Source organism: Odontesthes bonariensis, chromosome 7 (assembly GCF_027942865.1).
Source record: "Odontesthes bonariensis isolate fOdoBon6 chromosome 7, fOdoBon6.hap1, whole genome shotgun sequence".
In the NCBI taxonomy this organism is placed as follows: domain Eukaryota; kingdom Metazoa; phylum Chordata; class Actinopteri; order Atheriniformes; family Atherinopsidae; genus Odontesthes; species Odontesthes bonariensis.
The window spans coordinates 22570519-22591027 of NC_134512.1; the positions used below are offsets into that span (position 1 = coordinate 22570519).

The window sequence follows — 20509 nt, forward strand, 5'->3', positions numbered from 1 at the left end:
AAATATAGGTTATACTCAGGGACACCACTATCTGGTGTAATTGTAACATTACAAAGGAATTCTAATCATAATAGTGACCTAAATGTTCTTCTTTTATTTAACAAGTCTGAAGGTTTGAAAGACACGCAGCCTGTTAACTGTGAAAAAGAGGAGACACAATGCTGTCTGCTCTGTTCCATCTACCAGCCTCCTCTTTTCACACCACAAAATTATCAGTTAATTTGCTTTTCGCTACATGAGAAAATGCCACGGCAGCATGTGACTGGGTCAATTGAGAAGTATCACAGTCAATGTGAGAGCTGCCTGTTCCGTCACTAGCTGCAGAACTCTTAAAAGCAGCCTGATTTCCAGGTCTGTCTCATCAAAAAGCAGAAAAATATTTGAGCACATGCCCAAAATAGATGGCAACCTATTCTTCTGCCGTTTTCTGTTTACATGACATGACAGCAATCACAACCTATGAATAGTGGGTAAATCGTAATAACGTATTCTATAACCGCGCTCGTTCATTCTAAACTTTAACCAAACGCTTGTAAATTCTAAATGTAAACATTCCCAGCTGACCGTTCAGAGCAATGTCCTTTAACTTCTGCTCTGAAATATCATTCACCCGGTTTACAGGAGAAATCAGCCGTCAGCTGGCTTCTCTAATATAAGGCAATTTGTGACTGACACATTTTAACAAGTAGTGCGTTTCAAGAGCAACTAGAATCAAACATGTGACCATATGACAAACCACCTTTTGTCATAAGAAAATACCCAAAACAAGAAATCAATTGATGAGCTTCTTCCCCCTGATTTTAGAGGCAACAAAGCTATAATTTGGGATATTACGCCGCTTGGTTTCAGCTCCAATTGCTTTTGGCAGAAGAATCCTGAAATGTTTTTTTAAAAATCTACATTTTCTCCTGATGTGGCAGAGCTACGCCGCACAAAGCTCCCCACCTAATGCGCATCCCTTCAGTTTGTTGTGGCTCTTATTTCGTGTACGTGCATCTTCAAAGTCTAACATTTTCGCCCAGCATTTTCAGTGTTGTTTACTTGTTTTCATAGCGAGACTATTTTTAGTATAATTCTAGTAAAATTATTGGTTTGTTTTTATAAGAGTGCATCTAAATAGAACAGGAAAAAAGTGGAAAAAAAAAAAACAAACAAAAAAAAACACTATACATCACACACACCGGACAGAGAAAAAGTATCTGGCAATCATTGAGAGAAAGGCCATTTCCTCTTTCTCCCTCGTTTGTGAGAGCAGAGTACAAAGCTCCATCAAGAAGTGGAGGTTTCTTATCTTTCTTAACAGCAACCCTTTATTAGCATCCTGTCCATCCAGTGATGGAGAAGGCTTGTGCGAGGAAAGAGGAGGGGAATCAGTTGCCCGATTATCCGATGGCTTGTTTAAGTTATTTTTTGACCTATTTGACATCACAATTCATACAATGTAACATTACGGGTACACCAGTGTTTCCCACAGATGTGAAGGCAATGTGTGGTGGTGGTGGGCCGGGGGGCCGGGGGGTAAAAAATTCTTCAAAATAATTCCTTCGTTAATAATTGGTCACACAGAACTTTATTGTATTAACCCATAAGAACCCAGACCCATTTCTACTTAAATTAAAATTAAGGGGGTTATAATAGGGCTGGGCGATATATCGATATTTAAGATATATCGATAGATTTTTAAATAAGATATGGAATTAGACCATATCGCATATATCGATATAGTTCAAATTTCCGCTGTAATACTTGCTTCAGGCAACCCGTTGATCAGAGCTCTCTGCACTGCTTCCCTCGCTCCGGCTCCGCCCCTCCTCTTTCATGCACAGAGGGGGGAGGGGGAGGAACACTCCGGCACTCTTAAACATACATGGAGAAGGCAACAACACCTGCGGAGCGTACGGAGGAGAGCCCCTTGGTTGGTAAAAGAAAAAGCAGTGGCTCAATCATTTGGAGATGGTTCGGATTCAAATTGTCAGACGAGCAACAAAACCAAGCTATATGTAGGGAGTGCCATAAGCACATTGCAGCCAGTGGTGGAAGCACTACGAATCTTTTTTATCACTTAAAAACGTGACACAAAGTGCAATATGAAGAGTGTGTGAAACTGCGCGCTGCAGCAGCCACAGGCACAAGCCTTCCCCAACCTGGCAAAGCTCCAGCCCCAAAACAAAGCTCACTGCAAGCTTCATTTTCCCGCTGTGTGCCGTATGAGAAGAAAAGCGACAAGTGTCCTTTCACATTGCCAAAGACATGGTCCCTGTTGCAACAGTGGAACAGGTCGGGTTCAAAGAGCTAATTAAAAAGCTGGGCCCGAGATACGAGCTTCCCAGTCGGAACTATTTTGCACAAGAAGCACTGCCGCAAATGTATAGTGAAGTCAGGCAGAACGTTGCGGGCCGGCTCGCTAACGTCACCCATTTTGCGTTGACCAGCGATATGTGGTCAAGCAGAACCTGTGCGAACCTTATATGAGCGTGACAGTTCACTTCATGCAAGACTGGGAGATGAAAACAGCTTGGCAACTGGTTGAGACTGTTCAGATAAGCTATTAAATTAACAAAAATAAACAGGTAATCTCAAGCTGATGTTTAAAAACGTTTTTCTTAAACTGAGCACTTTATTTTGTTATCTCTTTATATATAAATGCTGCCCTCAGAAAAAGATTTACCTATTTTATTTTATAGGCTAATTTTATTTAAGATATTTTTTTTATTTAAATGTGCACCTTACGGAGCTTTGTTATACAGTGTTTACATTTTATAGTGAGTTTTCACTAAAACTACTCGTATTTGGCTTTGACTTTGACTGAGCATTTCATTTCACAGCTCTCACTTTGCGGAAAAAAATATCGGGATATATATGGTATATCGATATTCAACCTAAATATATCGAGATATGACTTTTGGTCCATATCGCCCAGCCCTAGGTTATAACAGACTAAATAGACCACATAGGACCCATTTCAGAATTTTTTTCCAAAATACCACCCCCCACTGTCAGAGATTGTAATGTGACATATGTCACATTGGGAGTTAAGAACCTGGATAATTTCTCCATCAAGGAAAATTATGGGGGACGTAAGGATGTGTGACACCTGTGTCACGGTGGGTGACACAGGTGCGGCTTATCTGCAGATTTTCACATCTTCATTGTAAACAAATGAATAACAAAGCTAATTACACTGGTCGGACTGTTCAGCTGTTTCAGACTGATACCTCCGGTTCAGGCTGGTCCTCATCCTCAACCCGTCTCTTTTTCAATCGCGGAAAATATTTTTCAATACTCATCTGGATTGAAGCAGCAAACATTCAGTGTAAGAGTTTAAAAAAACTACTTTATTTGATTCACAGCTGCTAGTGTTTTGACCTCGACAAACCCAACTACATTTTTTTTTTTTTTACGGCAAACTTGCGACTAGTTAACTTTATAAAGAAGGCGTAATCGCTTGTTTGCTATGGGTCGGGACGGGACAACATTGTATTAAAAATATAAAATATTTTTATAGGACTTTTTAATGTGTGATTTTACGTGATACCAACCTTTCGTGAATTTCGCCAGCAGTCTTCTTTCGGTTGAGCCAGAGCTATAGAGCTAATCTAAGCTAGTAAGCTTCCACGCTTCCAGGGAAGCACGGAGGGGAGGGGCTGTGTGTGTGAGTAGGCTATGCGAGAGAGACGCGAGGGAAAGAGAGACGGAGGTAGAGCAGGGAAAGGAAATGCAGCTTAACGAATACGAGTATTTTTTAAATAGCGTTTAAAAAAAAAAATTATAATAACGAAACGCAATATGTGGCGGCCGGTGTTTAATCTGTGGCGCACCACCACGAATTAGTCTATGTGTGGGAAACACTGTACACATTAGGACAATGAAGACTTTGAAACAAGTTTTGTGACTTGGCGATGTCTGTGGGTTTAGGGTTTCATAACATAAATAATACTGATATTTTCAATAATGTTTGTCCAAAGACTTTTGAGGGTCTAGAAATGGAGTGTTAAAGTAAAAAATGCTGCAATTCCTAAGGGTCACTGCAATAGTTTTTGTTAAACCCTTGAATTAAAATGCAAAGTCTGTACCTCAATCAAGTCTTAATTGCTTCATTTTAAATCCGCCGTGGGGACGTACAGAAGCAAATTAAGAAAACCGCCTAAAAATTCATCGGTCGTTTACCCCCCAAGTAAGGATGGGAATTGATAAGATTTCTACGATTCCAATTCCATTTTCGATTCTGCTTAACGATTCGGTTCTTTGTCGGTTCCCTTATCGATTCTCATTTGGAGAAAAAGGACAACAAACCGGTCGATTAGCATCAACTTTGTTTAGTTTAGAAGTAACGCGAGTCATGACCTTACAAACCCAACAACGGTGAGGTCCACATTGGTCTATCATGGCCTGGGTAATTTAACTCTTCCCTGCTCTGGTGAAAGGAGAAGCTGGAGGTAGATCTGGGGGTAGTACCACCAGCCTCTGGCTCTGAGCCAGTCAGGCTCTGTCTCTCATGATTTAATCTAAATGTAATGCCTGAGAAGGCATTACATTTAGAAAAAAAAAAATCTGCTGCTGCTGTTTCAATGCTACCCAGCTGAAATTCTGTGACACGAATCCTTGTGTCAACACCACATATCGGTAAGCAAAGCACTTTCCACAAACAGTACAATGCCCATACAGCAGCTGCATCTCTGCAAACATACTCGTACACTATTCTTTTCTTTAACCATTCACACACTTACCGGTTAGTGAAAAATTTAGGGTTCTCTGTGACACAGAAACCTACGCTTGGAACCATGCATATTAGAAACCGCTCAAAACCTCAACTCTACCCTTGACTGTGAGAGGAAAACACATTTAAGTATCTACAAAGGTCACATGCATGACAGCATCGTTCAATTCCATATCAACTAAGTTAGTAACACAAAGAGTGTCGTAGTAATGTAGTTGTTGACAGCAATGGATTGGGCAACATGAACTTGCACAGGAAATGGAACACAGCCAACAGCTTTCCAGATGAAGTGGACACTGCCCACTTTTCAAGGAGGCAGACAGTCACAAGTGCATTCTCTGGTAACGAAATATCACAGCGAGTTGATTTCATTGTGGGAATACTTTGCTCTGCTGCCAACCACGCCATTAAATGCGTGAAAACCGAAACCTAATTTGGTCAGCGTTTACTTGCACCATGAGAAAACATGAATAAAAAATAACAATGAAACTGGTGTCAAACGATGAGCTTGTGTTAAGGCATAGGGCTGGGCGATAATTCGATCTCTGTTCGGGATCGCGATAAAATTTTGATCAATTTCGATAATATGTTTGGGACATATTATTCGATATGACATTTTAAAAAGTAGGCCTAGGCGCCGCGCAACAACACCAGTATCAGTTTGCCGGAGGCTGTATGCCGGAAGGACATGCCCACGAGCGAGCAGCGGCTACCATTGCAAACAGAGTGAGACAGAGGGAGAAAGGGAAAGAAGTAAAAAATGAGCAAATCTGAAGCTGAGGACCGTGAAACTATTGGCGAACGTGAAAGCAACACCTTACTCGAAGACATTGTTGATAAAAAAGTTCACATCACGTCAGCTGTGTGGACATGGTTCGGTTATGGCAAAAGCAACCAGGAACAGGCGAAGCCGGTCTGCAAAATATGCCGGTGGGTAGTACCAGCCAGGACGGGGAATACAACTAACCTTTTCAAACACCTGAAACGGCACCACCCCACGAACTACACAGAGAGTGTAACACTGCGGGCTCAAGCGAGCACACCACACACACAGCTAAGCTACACACACACAGATCGCCCGGTAGCATCAATAAACAACAATCCATCCAGTCGTGCTTTGCAGCCATTGCCCCGTATGAAAAACAGTCAAAGCGGAGCAAAACTATAACGAGCGCTATCACTTATTGCCTCGCTAAAGATATGATGCCCCTGAACACAGTGGAAAAAGAAGGCTTCAGGAAACTGATCAAAGTGTTAGACCCCAGGTACGTGCTCCCTGGTAGAACGGCGATGCCACAGGTTTATGATGAATGCCGTCGTAAGGTGGAAATTCATCTGAATGATATTAAATACTTTGCCACCACCACCGATCTATGGTCTAGCCGTTTTTCAATACCTCCAACAAATCTCTGGGAGGTAAACCAGTATAATAGTATTATACTGGTAAATAGTGCTGGGCGGTATGACCAAAAATACATATCACGGTATTTTTTCACGGTTTCACGGTATATCACGGTATTTTTTTTTCATGCATAATTAGGTGTTCACAGCATTTTCTACAGATTGAGAACAGAATTAAAAATAAAAATAAAAATTCTTCAAAATAATTCCTTCGTTAATAATTGGTCACACAGAACTTTATTGTATTAATATTCACATCTTCATTGTAAACAAATGAATAACATAGCTAATTACACTGGTCGGACTGTTCAGCTGTTTCAGACTGATACCTCCGGTTCAGGCTGGTCCTCATCATCAACACGCACTTCTCTTTTTCAATCGCGGAAAATATTTTTCAATACTCATCTGGATTGAAGCAGCAAACATTCAGTGTAAGAGTTTAAAAAAACTATTTTATTTGATTCACAGCTGCTAGTGTTTTGACCTCAACAACCCAACTACATTTTTTTTTTTTTTTTACGGCAAACTTGCGACTAGTTAACTTTATAAAGAAGGCGTAATCGCTTGTTTGCTATGGGCCGGGTCAACATTGTATTAAAAATATAAAATATTTTTATAGGACTTTTTAATGGGAGCTAATCTAACGCGACGCTGAAGCTAGCAAGCTTCCACGCTTCCAGGGATGAGATCTCGCTGATGGAGACACACGTGGTGTGCACGGAGGGGAGGGGCTGTGTGTGTGTGTGTGTGTAGGCTGACAGAGAGACGGAGGGAGAGCAGGGAAAGGAAATGCAGCTTAACGAATACGAGTATTTTTTAAATAGCGTTAAAAATAATAATAATAACGAAACGCAATATGTGGCGGCCGGTGTTGAATCTGTGGCGCACCGCCACGAATTAGTCTATGTGTGGGAAACACTCCTATCCACCTTCACCTTCGAGTAACGCAAGTGCTTATTACCACCTCGCACCCAGACAGTAAACATGCGTGTTTAGAAGCGCAACACTGAAAAGGGTCCCGTCTCAAACAATGTCGCTCGACGCAGCGTTCCCCCCGTTGGTAATCAAATACACCGGTATGGCGGTATATTAAAAATTCATATCATAACGAAATTATAAACCGGTATTCGGTGTGAACCGGTATACCGCCCAGCACTACTGGTAAACCAGTATAATAGGATAATAGTATTATACTGGTTTAGATTTTCCATTTATTTTGTCGTTGTTTAACACTTTAATGTGTCAGAGGGTCTGACCCACATGTTTACTTAGTTTGGTTTTGTACTGCCTCAACAAATATTTGAGATTATTATGATTATTTAATAACTGTTTTTTTTTTTTTATTCTGTATGAGCGAAAGCATTTTGTGCTCATTATTGGAAGGCATTTTTTTATGTTATTAAACTTTATTATAAAGTTTCAGTGAATCTCTTGTTTCTTCAAGCTTCAGGATGTCCCTCACACTGGCAGCATCTGCAAAAACTACATATCGTGATAAGAATCGAGATCCATCAATATGGAAAAACATATCGTGATAACATTTTTTTCCATATCGCCCAGCCCTATTAAGGCGTTTAATATTAGCTTTAAGAGGCCAAAATAACCTCATAAGGAGGAAGGAGGGCGAATATACACACAAGCTTTCAACCACAGGCCTTTGTGTGAGATCGAGGGCGAGACACTTTTTACAATAAAGCTATTCTAACTTCCTGGTTGTATTTAGGTACTAACATCATTTTGGTACGGTTAGATAATAGATACGGTTGTACCCTTCACATGCAGTTGTTCTGATAATAACTCTAAGTCCCATTTCCTTTAAACATCATTATTCGCCACATATGCCTACATCAACAAGATGCCACATGGGCATGTTTTGGGGAGGAGGACCATCTTGTGAGTACAGAGTGGAGCTCCATGTCTAATTAACAGATGGCTCTCCTGTGATAATCTGGAGATTGAAGCAGCACTGATGTATTCAGGTCTGGGTTTTAACCTGAGAAAAAGAGCAGGGCTAAAAAGGGCCATACAGTCATATACACATGCACCAACTGCAACTTCCTTGAGTGATTCCGGTATAATTTCACTGGCCTGCCAACTTCAATTTAGGATCAATCTGGTTCTATTTCCAATTACTACAATTGAAAGAATGCAAAAGGGTGAATTAAAAGGCTTCATCTCTCACGAAGAAGGTGGCGTGAGTTACTTGACAGAGTTGTTTCTACAGCCCAATTGAACACAGGGCTCCAGACTTTTTTCACTGGTTGCACTGGTGCGCCTAACTTTTTTTCTTAGGTGCACCAGCACAAAAGTTAGGTGCACCCAAATTTTCAAACGCATTGCATTTAACACTGCAGTTTTACAGGTTCACTTTATTTATTTTAAAATCGCTGTCCATATATGTCTATTAACTCGCAATCTGGTCAAAATGCAGCTAAGAGAACTATCCTCCATTGCAGTCACATGCCCCTCGGATGGCCAACTCCTGTAGTTGGGTTAAATATATATATCCTCAAGATACGGCCGTACACACTGACACATTCCTGAACGATCAGGTGCTTTCAGCTGCTGCCTGCCGCTGAAAGGCAGCGGGGAGAGGGGACACTGAGCAGTGCACTTATCGCGGCAGGTAATGTGTTTCATAGATGCGTTGTGCTTTTTCAGCGTTTCAATTCGAAATGTATTAGAACCAGTCACAAATGCACTATTGCCACACTTTACAGTAAATGCAGTGCATTATATTATCGGCTTTACTGTATTTTAGCCAGGGAAACTGGTCAAGCCACTTTCTTAGAAATGTATACACTTTACCCCTTTTAATTTCAGTTGGTTCTGGCTCGGAGTCGATCGTGTGTGGCTCATTATCTGATGCTAGCTCTGGATGCTAGCTCATTATCTGATGCTAGCTCCGGATGCTAGCTCATTATCTGATGCTAGCTCCGGACCAGGGCTTGACATAACGTGGGAGGTTGATGGCTCCGTGTCAGAGCATTGGTTGTGGTTATTTTCGGACGAATCAGGCCTTAACTTAACCAAAAAGTTGTCAATCGTTCTTTTCATCTTATCGCCCGCGGCTACATCCACTGTTTATCTGACGAGCCGAGGTTCATCACCTCTCTGTCTGACTACAGGACGCTCGTGTTACACACGCGTACACGGGCCAATCAGAAGGGAGTCCCGCCCTTCACTACTCTGATTGGTTTAGACCACGATATGGGTCTAACGTGTGTCTGTTGTTGAACCACAGGGAGACTTTCGCTTAGACATTGGGTGGTTGCACCGGTGCAACCTGAGATTTTTTTTAGGCGCACCATTGAGAAAATAGGTCGCACTCTGGAGCCCTGGAACAGGAATTACAGTATACCCCTGCAACATTAGCTGCTAATACTGATGGATGATTTTGGAATAGCTTTCAGCAGGCTCTCTGCGTCTGGCTTGAAATGAGATGAAACAAGTCTGGTAATGCATTGTGTAATGAATTTTGGGCTCAGGGTATGCATCAAATTGAGTCTGTTTGCATCCTTACACTGACATATACTTTATGTCAATAAAGGGGATTTCCCAATAAAGCTTTTCTCATTCGTATTTCTCCGTTATGGCTGACAAACACTAGCCTGACTACGTCATACTCACGATTCTAGTCAGAATGTGAGTCTGACACCGCTCAATAGAGTTTTGAGTATGGGGCGTTTCAACCGAACCAGGAGAAAAAAATGCCTCTTCGCTCAATTGGATAGACCTACAACCAATCAGAGCAACGTAGTATGTGATGTAGATTAAGCAACTCACACTTGTTGTAGGAAGGACGGCAAAAACATATTTTCTATCGATAAAAGCCCTTATCCCGTTCCTCTGTTCGTCTTTCAAAATGAATGCAATGTGGAGATCCTGTAGAACAGACTCGGTGGCAGAATCTACACACCCTAGCTCTCCAGCAGCAGCCATGTTCAGCTCTTTCGTGACGTAGTCGATAATGTCCCTGTTGATCGTATAAAGCCCGCCCTGGCAATCTGATTGGGTCGACCGATTCTTGGTCGGGCATAATGATTTCCCAACTGAGCAGAGCCAGACCAAACTTCCCGACCAAAACTTTTATGGGCGGGGCTAAGTTCGGCTGGCACCCAGGCTAGACGAACACAAAACTAATCTGAAATCGTGACTGAAAAGGAGTTGATTGAGACCTACTTCTTAACTCGCAGCCACTTCAAGGCCTCCTGTCCAGTCCTTCTATACAAGTGACCAAGCAGAAAGAGACGTTCGTGATGGAAAAACTCGCTCTAGTGGGGACGTTCTCGCAATGTTTGTCCCAAAAGTTATTATGCAAGTTGATTCAATGACAAAAAAAAAAAAAAAGAGGATTAATCTAACTCTTTGGAAATTTTTATTTCTCGTTTTATTTCTGGCAGATTGTGGAGGATTCATGCAGCCAAAGAGGTGCAGAATAATTGAGGAACCACGCCAACTGCCACACTTCACACACTGTCAACAGAGAATGTCAAGAACTAATGCAAAGCAATTTAGAGTTTTCTCTCACTTTCTCTTTCCTGTTTTGTCTAAACTGCAAACTTCAAAAACAAAAGGAGTTAATAATGTAACAAAACAGGTTGCAAAGCTCATAAACAGAAGAATACTCCAGGTTTTGAGCGGTCTCAATTGATCACAAATTATATTGTAAATGCCAGTTAGGTCTTGGTAACTGTGAATACGGCCAAGAAGCCTGAAGCCTGCTAATCAGGTTTTAACCGAGCACCCAAAATGCCATGCGGGCTCAGCTGAGTTTACACAGAAACAAATGAGGCAATCAACCTTAGCCAGTGGCAAATCAATAACCTGCCCGGGATGGCTGATGTTCAAGCTTGACTAAGGAGATATCTAATAAGGAGGCAGGCTGCCTTGTCGTCTCCTGTTCACTTGAGCTTATTCCCACTGCAAGACTCTGGTTGTGGCTGCATTAGTCTATAATGCATTTAGAAGTATTTCACTTCTAAAAGACAAGACGCTGCTTGGTGATATAAAAAAAAATAATATGTAACAATGAAAAAAATAAAAATAAAAATCAATGTCAGGAACAATAAAAACACTATTACAAAACCATTTGGAAAAATTGGTGTAAAAAGATTTCAGATGCATTTACCACAATTTGTACACTCTTATTAAATACGAGAGAATTCCCTCCAGCCTTCAGGGTAATCTAAAAAAAAAATTAAATAATAAGATTTAAAAAATTACTTTTCAAAAAACAGATTGAGAAATATTTCTAAACCGTAATAAAAATAAATAAATGAATTAAAAAAAATATACGATTCCACCGACAGTGAAAGGATAGAACTGATTTGCCTTCAGCTGTATTGGACAAAGATCGTCTTCGGGGTGAGAAACCATGAAGATGATGATGATCTGAGGTAGAATTATTATCCACAATTTGAATCTGAATTCAATTCAATTTGAATTTGAACTGTCCGCACTGATTTAGTTAATCTTGTGCAATCACAGTTGGGCACATGGCTGTCGACAGAGCACGCAGCCGCCAACTCAAGTCTGAAGCTTTTCTAATAAAAAGGACATTAACATGACTCCAGAAGGTTCTTCACTCAGCAGATATATTGTAGTTACTACGAACAACAAAAGGGGAATTTTAAAACTAAAGCTGGATGTGCACTTTTTTTCTATATTACTTCTAACTTATACCCGTCTCCTTTAAATACATTACTTTATCTTTTAATCCCCTCCCCACACACACACAACTGTTTATATCAGTTTATTATGACTATTAGATAACCTCTCTCTCCTTGAAGCCTTCGCCAGCACTCATCCCGATTTCCACACGTCTCCAATAAAAGATAGGAGTTTCACATTATTGGTTTAGTGACTTTCTTGATATAATCAAGGGAGAAAAAAATACAACAAAGGACGTTACTTCAAATCAAGCAATGCCCTCGGAAAAATATGAGGTGCCTCCATTAAAGAGGGTTGCCGTAGCAGCCTTGGGAGCCCCCGCCCTTTACCCATCTAATGCTGAGTTGCAGCAGATTTATCTGACTGACTGCATGACTGATGACTGTTTTATTAAAGTGAAGTAACTTTCTCTTTTTATGTGCAGTGATTTTATCATTAATGAGCAAAGGCTGGTTATCTAGTCTTAATGAGCAGCATTTCGAGGACTATTTCAGACTCATTATCATTATGCTGTCTGATACCAGAAACAAAACGAAAAAAAAAAAACAATAAAAAAAACTTAGATTGATGTTTAAATTTTATGGTTGCTTAAGGACGATGTAAAGAAAAATGAGGGCGACTCAGTGATGCGGCGCACAGACAATATAAGGATCTGTAGAAAATCATTAAAAAAAAACACATTTTCAAAATTGTTATAAAGTTGAATTGTCAGTTTCTGAAACTTGAATCAAATACTAGTAGGTTCTGCTCACCATGTAAAATACGGGTTATCAGAGAAAAATTTAAAACCTTTGGAGAATGTGGGAAATAGAAGAAAGAGGCAGCTAAATTAAGGGGAAAAGTGATGCTGGATGCCGAGCAACAGCGGGAGGAGGAAAGTTATGAGAGAGTAGACAGGCTTTACGAGAGGATTCCATCAAAATGTCACAATCAGTGAGTCACGGGGCTTCGGTGGAAGAAAAAGTGAAGAAGTTAACTGCAACTACGCAGCATGAACATAGATCTAGATGTTTATGTAACAGTCTTAGTAGGAGAGATGCGAGCAGTGATTACCAGGCTTTTATCGTGTCTGAATGGAGATTGAGAAACATTTGTAATACAAGTAAGTGTTGATATGCTAATTAACCACGTGCTATTTTTCTTATGATGACACGTCTGCGGCATTAACGCCTGCTTGCAAAGCAAGTTAATCTACTAAAAGCAATAATGTTTCACAACTGAAATGGAAATACTTGACACACAGTGACATCGCCTTGACTTCACGTATGAAATCTCAACGCAGAGTGGATGAGTTGAAGGAGGCTGCGCAGTCACCTGTTGTGAAATTTAAACTGTTCCCACACTTTGAAAAATGTTCCACTGGCACTGAGTAGTCGGTCAAGCCAATTGACTTGGTCACAATTGTGGACCAGATCATTCAAAAAGCATAACTGAAGCACTAAAACAAATTCAGAGCCAATGACATTCTAAAAGTCTTTGGTCTGTCCAGGTTATGAACTGTGGGACACTAAACCACGACAGTTTGTTCAGAGTCAGCTTTAATCATGAGACCAGGATAAGTGATTACTATGATGACTAACCTGAGGCTGGAGGATGCCAATTCTTTCACAGGTTACAGTGTGCAAGATAACACAGCATCGTCATTCATTTATGCATTTTGAAAAACTCATTTTGGGCAAAAAGTGTTCATCAAACCGCGTTAAAGCTTTTTCAAGTCTTCTTAAAAACCTTTTAGAATTTGATGTCATTTTCCCTAAACCCTTCTCCAGGAATGGAAAAAGGTTTTACACTCCAGAATCTCTCCATGTTATCTGGTTCGTGCTCAGACGTTTGAACAGCCATACAGTCCATATATGGTTGGGGACATGAAAGTCAGAAGAAAAGATCTTTTGAAGATGAAAAGTCTACACAAGAGGCTTAAAGGTAAGCCTTTCATCTCAAAGGAGTTGCCAAGGGTCATGATGGAGGGATGTCAAAAAAAAAGAAAGCCAAATATCTATCTTTGATAGATAATAAACTGTGTGTGAATGACACATATGTTGTTAGTGTAGAAAAGTCAACACATTTTTTTTCTGTTCTTAAGAGCACATATTTGGGTGTGTCACTACCAACTGAAAAACCATGAAAAACACACCTTTAGTTTCATATCCCCTTCCCCATGAAAATATCTCATTTACAAATGTACATCTACATGTAATAGCATATTTCTGCCACTTGGGGGGCGGTCTCAGAAAGCTGCTCATTTTTTCTCTCCCCACACCTAAAACAGGCTGGTCTGTGGAGTATTGTTTCAACACAGTTTGTGAATTCAGCTGCTCTTCAAAAGCAAAGTGACATTTTGACCAAAGCACGTCTCACACATTTCAATAGGACCTCTACAAACTGTGCCAACTTGCTAAAAAATAAAATAAATCGAACTCGACAGAAGACTACAATATTGCAAAAGGAAAGAAAATATAACTAAGAAATTGCCACGGCAGTAGTACTGCACATGAGAAATAAACTGAAGTGATTCTAGTGCAGAATCCTAAACAAACAGTTAATTAGTCAAGAGAAATAGTTCATTTCTTGAAATTTATTTTCATTATTTCTGAAATCTACTTAACGGATTAAAGACCAGCTTAGGAAGTTATTAAAAGACTACTGAGAGGAATTTTTGATGAAGAAAAGGGAAAGAACGTTTATATGGAGGGATGCTGAGCTGCAACCTTTGGGCAATATGTGTTTACTGCCCAAAGGTTGTGATCCTCAGGTGTGAGAGCAGTAAAACCACGGTGGGCAGTCAGTTCAAATCACCGTCGGAGCCGAGACTTTCACATAAAACCTGTGTCCTGTGGAGGTGAGGGAAGGGGAGTACAGGCGTGAAAATGGTTTTCTGTACTTTTAGAGCATCGAGTTTTTCCAAACAACCTGTAAATAGGGTTTTATTTTTCGAGCCCGTGTGATTTTGGACAATAAAAGGGTGTACAGCCTGGACACTACGTCCTATTTTAGAACCACTAATTGACTTTAAGTGCATGGATTTGGAGTGCATTAGGACAAAGGAGCATTCAGTAAAACATGCTAACTCCATACAGAGAGTTCCCAGTCAACCAGCATGTCTGCGCCACAATTTCTCATGCTGCGATTCAACAGTGCCAGCCACTGTACCAACTGTCTTATCAGAGTATAACCAAGAAGTAAACGCCCCTCACCATCAACTCATATACTCACAGGTTATGACAATTGTGACAATTATGACAATTGTGCACCACTCGAATGTCTTCTCCACATAAAGATTGGTATTTAAAACAACAAAATATAACCAGAACAAGACACATTCCACACTGACGGATGACTGTACACAGGGCGCCAGTGGTCGATATCTGACTTATTATTTTCCAAACCATTTGTCTTTGATGGTCCCAAGGCATTCCCTCTCATGCCTGAGCTCCCCTCACCTGCTGAATAGTTCAGTGTTTGCACAACTTTAGTGAAAGCACCGACAGGTGATCTCATGATGGCCGTCTTCCCCTCAGGGTGCGGGTGAAGCAGCTCACTCAAAGACAACAGAGTCGACATCCTGCAGCAACAACCACTTTTCTCTACAGATTCCATCTTCATGGCATCTCCTGCTGCCACGCAATCCAAGTGGATATCAGCACGCGTTCTGACAGGAAACCAAGGAGATGGTGGGACACAATCTGACATGGCAAGCTAAACTCCTCAATACTCCTACAAGACTGCAAACTGAGGTCTTAAATAAATCCATCCAAGCCAGAAAAGGATTCATTTTCACTGGCCGACTAAAATGTTAGTATTGTTATTTTGACAGTTGACAATAGGCCAAAGTGCTTAGAACAAAAATGAATAGTTTGGCCTGGAGTATGTGCTGCGTTTTCTACATTTGAACATAAATCATTAGAGTTTCAAATAAGTATTTAGAAAAAGCAACTTGTACATAAAACCAGTGTGTCCGTTGATTCATACTGCAGTAAACTAGAGACAGTTGTGAGTTCAGTAAGAACCAAATGTTCCCAAACACTGAACTTCACAGCTGGTGAGTTCTTGGGTTTAAAAACTGTGAGCAAATGAAAAAGACAGGGCTTACAGAGCCTGAACGGGATGTGTCAAAGACAGGGTGACCCAGCGGAGAGATAAAACCGCCGCCCCAGTGGCAAACGTTTAACAGCCATTTCCATTTCTTCTTTGTGTGGTGCGCCTGACCCCTTCCACTGAAAATTTGTCAGGAAGTCAGCTAACCGAGTACACTACGCAAGTGTTGAAAATGTTAGACATGATGTATGAGCACTGCTGGGGAAAGGGCGACTCTGTCCAAATGGCAAAGGGTAAAGGTGAAACAGTGCAAAATGAAAATCTTAATGCTGGGGCACATGCACACAGCAGCCAAAACAATCACAATGTTCCACAGAGAGCACGAATACAAACAGACTCAAAGCACCCGTCTGTACAGTAGGGGTGGGCGATATGGGCAAAAAAAAATATCTCGATATTTTTTAGGATTTTCACGATAAAGATATTTTGACGATATTTAAAAAAAAAAATTAAAACTTGCGTTAAGATCACAATAAAATGAACACAAGCATGCAAGTCTAAGTACACACGGGCGGTACAGTGAAACTGCGAATGGCTCATTAAATCAGTTATGGTTCCTTTGATCGCTCTACCGTTACTTGGATAACTGTGGCAATTCTAGAGCTAATACATGCAAAACGAGCGCTGACTTTCGGGGATGCGTGCATTTATCAGACCCAAAACCCATGTGGGGTGCCTCTCGGGCTGCCCCGGCCGCTTTGGTGACTGATAACCTCGAGCCGTTTCTCAGGCTACTTCTCCCTCCAGAGAGGGAGCCTGAGAAACGGCTACCACATCCAAGGAAGGCAGCAGGCGCGCAAATTACCCACTCCCGACTCGGGGAGGTAGTGACGAAAAATAACAACACAGGACACTTTAAATCCTTAAACGGGGATCAATTGAAGGGCAAGTCTGGTGCCAGCAGCCGCGGTAATTCCAGCTCCAATAGCGCATCTTAAAGTTGCTGCAGTTAAAAAGCTCGTTGTTGGATCTCGGGATCGAGCTGACGGTCCGCCGCGAGGCGAGCTACCGTCTGTCCCAGCCCCTGCCTCTCGGCGCCCCCTCGATGCTCTTAGCTGAGTGTCCCGCGGGTCCGAAGTGTTTACTTTGAAAAAATTAGAGTGTTCAAAGCAGGGCGTGGCGCCGTGGTAAGGGCAGAGGACCACTGGCGCTGCACTTTTTGGCGATTGAAAGAAAAAATAAATAAATAAATAAATAGTTTTGTTTTTTTTTTGCCTATATCTCGATATTGCAAATTACTCATCGTCAAAACAACATTCACGATAATTTCGCAAACGATACATATCGCCCACCCCTAATACACACACATATTTATAAAAAAAAAACCTGATTTATTTTGATGAAAGAACCCCTCCAACTTGATATTTGCAATGACTTTAGAACATCGACGAAACAAAAAGCCAAATAAAAAATTGCTTTCATCGCACACTGTGTTCAACAATATTCCAACGGCGCAAAGTGCTTATCAAACGATAAGGAAAACAAAATGAGATTTGGCTTAGTTTCTACAGACAGCTTGTGTTGGAAGAGGGAAATTATCTACCAAATATACACAGAAATTAGCCACGGTGCTTTGACGAGTCGCAACAAACAGCTTTCCCGTCTTCCCAAGATGTGGACAATGAGAGGCAGCCGTCGCGGCCATAAAAAGACAAAAATTTGGGAAGCAACATATCGTCTCGGCTTCTCTAAACTTGTCCACTGGAAATAAGCAAAAGCACATCTGCGGGAGGGTCGTCATCAAAGCCTATGTGTGGCTAACTCGGTGTCATGGTCGACAGTCGGAAATTAAAAGCAAAGACCCCAGGAGGAAAGCCATCCTCATTGCCATGACAATATTGCTGGTGCACAGTAGGCAATAAAGACAGACCAGAAGTCAGTACTGAAAGACAAAACTAAATATAGCATAACGTATTTTTGCTGGGGCAATTCACATTTGTTGCTCCGAACATCCACTTTTAGAAACGGAGCACAAAAAAAAAAAAAAAAAAAAAAAACTCACAAATAGAAAATAGAAAATATTCTGAGTTGAGGCAAACAGAAAAATACTGCTCTTCGTATAGAAATCAAGGGAAAAAAGTCCTGAGGCTAAACCCTTTTATAATGCACTCACTGTTTATTGCAGCCATAATTTACCTGGGAGTGGCACTTCATTCAGCATTAATAACATTATCACATGTTCAATGGCCTGCGAATGTACAAGTGCAGCTTCTGTAGAGAGAAAAAAATATTTATCATTTAAATGGTCACATTTGACAGTTGGCTGTGTCCTTGGTGATTTGTCTTAATTACCAAAGGGTTACAAAAAACAAAAAAGGAGACAACCATCTGCTTTAGTTACCCAGCATATACACACACGCACATATATATATATATATATATATATACAGTATGTATACTATATGCAAGTTACCATGGAGTATTTCGGCCTCACAGACTAGGCCCAGAGACCCATTTAACCCTCTGTTGCACCAAATCTTTTAACCGTCTCCATTCAGAAAGAAGAGCCCCAGTATGGATACAATGATGGTTTGGTTTAAAAGCACAAAGGTTATTTCAAACAAGTCCCCAAGCGAGAGAAATGGCTGATGGATACAGATCAACACAGCCACCACGGAGTCAACAGAAATCCCCTGCGGTTCCCTCCAAATCACGTTTCCATTTTTCTTTCCCCACTTTGACAAAGCTGACAACTTTCTCACAACAACAGAGATGGAAGTATTTGTTTTATCATGCCGATTTCCTCTGCCAATTAGAAACCCCCTGCCCACTCACACAGCCGGGATGATGTGCTTATTTCTGAAGGCAAGGCGTTTATAAAAGAGTGCTACTGATGCCATGGGATTTGGACTTGTTTCATTAAAAAGACTAACCAAATGAGCAGATGAAATGGCTGCAAGGAAAAAAACGTCCAATTTCATAAAAAAGAAAAAGAAACTGGTGCTTTGATTATTTAATTGGCATCCCTGTGACCCAGACCAGCATCTTAGTTTAGGTTATAATATGTGTTCAGTTTTATTTGAAGTTACACATAGATATGCTAACTTAAAGGTATGCGCTCCCTTTTTCCTGAGGAGGGGGAGTAAAATCGTCCATTGTTGGTTCAAATTAAAACGATTTGCTTCCAACCAAATATTCAACAAGTGTCGCAGTTAAGAGTGGAAAAGATAGACTCAAGTTCAAGATCAACCATCAGATGGGCGATCCTCATGAGGAATGGCTTTGAGACTCTTCCCCCCCACATTCTGCTCAACTCGAATAACATGACTGTGGCTGGCTGCACCTCTCTCGGGACAAGTCTGGACACACCAGTGAACACCTTCAGTGAAACATAAGCACACTCTCACTTGCACGGACCAATTGTTTTCAAAAGAATGAGCAAAAGAGAATACACTTAATTAACTTTCCATTACACTTTGGGTATCATTCATTTTAAAGGGTGGCGAAATGAAGGAGAACATTTGATCTGGGCTGTTTACAGAGGCAGAAAACGTAGCCGTTCTCCTGTAAACATTACAGCACAGAGATATGCACGTCTGCCCTCTTCCTACGGATAAACACAGCCGGTGCGCTAACGTAAAAAACTCCCAATTTATCGACTAAACCCAAAACCTGGGAGGGAACCTAAACCCAGCAGTTCAAACGATTCATTTACAGAAGGATTTTTCCACTAAATAACCAAAAAGTTACCCACTAATGTTAAACCTTTCACTCACAGCCGGTGGGTGCGGTGCAGCAGCTGTGTCTCCTGAAAAAAAAAACATTTAAAAAGAACTTGCGTCCCGGTGAACATAAACGTTTGTTTTAGCTCCGTGTTATGAGACAAACATTGCTGTTTTTGACTGAGCTGTCCAAAGAGCTCAACTTCTCTTGGCCAGCCGTGGCATTACCGACCTTTAGAGTTAAATTCACAGTGGCTATTGTCGCCCCGACGGACAACTTTCGCATGCAATTCAATTAAACTGCCTCCTTTAAAAGCTTTGCAGACCACGCAGCGCGAGATTTGTTCAATTGTTGCTAACCGTCAATTATTAACTCCCCGAGACGTTGACGGACAAAAGAGTCGTGCATCTGAAAGTAAAACTGTAGCTCACCGGAGAGGCAAGCGCGGAAAAACTGTGAAAAGGCAGAAACTTATTGTGTGACTTACAGCGGGAAGCGGAGCAATATCCAGAGTTTGCTTCTGAGGGTAACGTCGGCCGTGGTGAACAGGGAGTGGGTAGAGCGGTTAGTGGCTCATCACAGCGCTCCGCGCTTTCACAGACCCCGGAGCAGGAAACATTACAGCACCGTAATAACCGGCTCTCAAACAAGACGCACGTCTGAATTTTATTACCGTAATATGTAGACATCACCGAAGTAAACAGGAACACGTTTTTTTTTATACTAAAAGTACATCTTTATACTGTGTTGCAATTGAAAGTAACGCGTTCAAGTGATCTGTTAAAACAACACTTCTGCCAAATATGTACTTTTCACCAGATGTAGTGGTGAGAGAAAACACACAGGGCCCCAAACATGCCTGGGATTATTATTACCACTGCAGATAAATGGTTCATGTTGACCGAATAAACAGTTATAAAACAGTCATAAACTGTTACAAACATATTTGTCCCTCAAATA

The 20509-nt window shown here is 41.1% G+C and overlaps 1 protein-coding gene across 1 annotated transcript in view; it reads right to left on the reverse strand.

Moving 5' to 3' along the window:
• LOC142384136 (tumor protein p53-inducible protein 11-like) overlaps positions 1–20161 on the reverse strand; it is a 48273-nt gene extending 28112 nt beyond the window's left edge. Inside the window, exon 1 of the mRNA XM_075470120.1 lies at positions 20037–20161. The gene's annotated coding sequence lies outside the window, so the exon portion shown is untranslated. The remainder of the gene's footprint in view (positions 1–20036) is intronic.
• Positions 20162–20509: the final 348 nt, after the last annotated feature.